Source organism: Ipomoea triloba, chromosome 15 (genome assembly GCF_003576645.1).
Source record: "Ipomoea triloba cultivar NCNSP0323 chromosome 15, ASM357664v1".
In the NCBI taxonomy this organism is placed as follows: Eukaryota; Viridiplantae; Streptophyta; class Magnoliopsida; order Solanales; family Convolvulaceae; genus Ipomoea; species Ipomoea triloba.
In genome coordinates this window covers 9,699,573-9,700,834 of record NC_044930.1, presented here as the reverse complement: position 1 = coordinate 9,700,834, position 1,262 = coordinate 9,699,573, and positions in this window count along the sequence as shown.

Below are 1,262 nucleotides of genomic sequence, written 5' to 3'. Positions count from 1 at the left end.
GAGAGAGAGAGAGGGAGAGAGAGAGAGAAGGAGGGGGTGGTGGAGTGGAGGTAAGAGAGAAAAATGTGAGGAGGGCCGGTGTTGCAAAAGAATGGGGGTTTTGTGGTGCCCATCAGAGATTTAAAAAAAAAAAAAAAAAACGAACAAAGCTAGTTAGTGCGCATCTCATGCATTAGCAGTGCCAACAAGTGCGTGCAGGTGGCCACGCTGACTACTTTTTTTTTTTTTTTCATTGTCTTTTTTTCTTTTTTTCTTTTTTTCTTTTTCTCTTTTCATTATCTCTCCTTGTTGGACTAAAGAAATATGACAAAAAACTCAAACAATTGGGATGCTCTAAGTAGCCTTTGTCCCATATATGGAAATGGATGTGGGTTTGAATTATTATATGACTTTTTAAACAATTTGAATTGTATAACAAAGAGATTCTCTCCCGCGGGTAGTGTTTCTACTTGCTATCTATGCTTTTAGCACCCTTGAGAGAAAGCGAACAGATTTTACATTTCTTGAATTAATCATATTAACTAGTTTTGAGATGTTTTTAAAGTTTGGATTTGTGCAAATTAAACTTTATACACAAGGTAAATTTGATCTTAAGACCTTTTATAAAGATTCACATACTTAATAGTGATGAACTACAAGAACCTTGGTTTTCAAAAAAAAAAAAAAATTACAAGAACCTTTATATATTTAGTATAAAGGAAAAAGTATAGATTCTAATTTATAGACTTAAAACTTTTTTAAATAAATTATTAATTTATATATTTTAATATATTAAAGTGAATCGTACTGAGTTTGTATTTTAAAAGATGTGAGCCAGACTTACATGACACACATTATAATGTGAATTGACATGACACGACCCACATTAGTGTTAACCCAATGTGAGTTTGAGTTATATATATACTAGCACAACAAGACCCACTTCACATCACTTCATAAAAAAAAGTAAAAAATTAAACATACTTCATTCACGTCGTGTATATTAAGAAAAAATTATATCACAAACTCATTATACTTGATTTGAATGCATGGATGTTATTACATACTATAATTCATTAAATTTGAAATAAATGTTATGGAACACAAAAAATGTTACCAAAGTTGAAAACTATTTAAAAGCTGGATGGAGATAGATGGAATATAAATTATATGAATGTGGGCATGCATATAAAGTAGGTTGACAAAATGACCTTAAAGGAAGGGAACTGATCACTCTCATGTGGCTATAGAGACAATGTCCTCATCTCCAGCAACCCATCCAA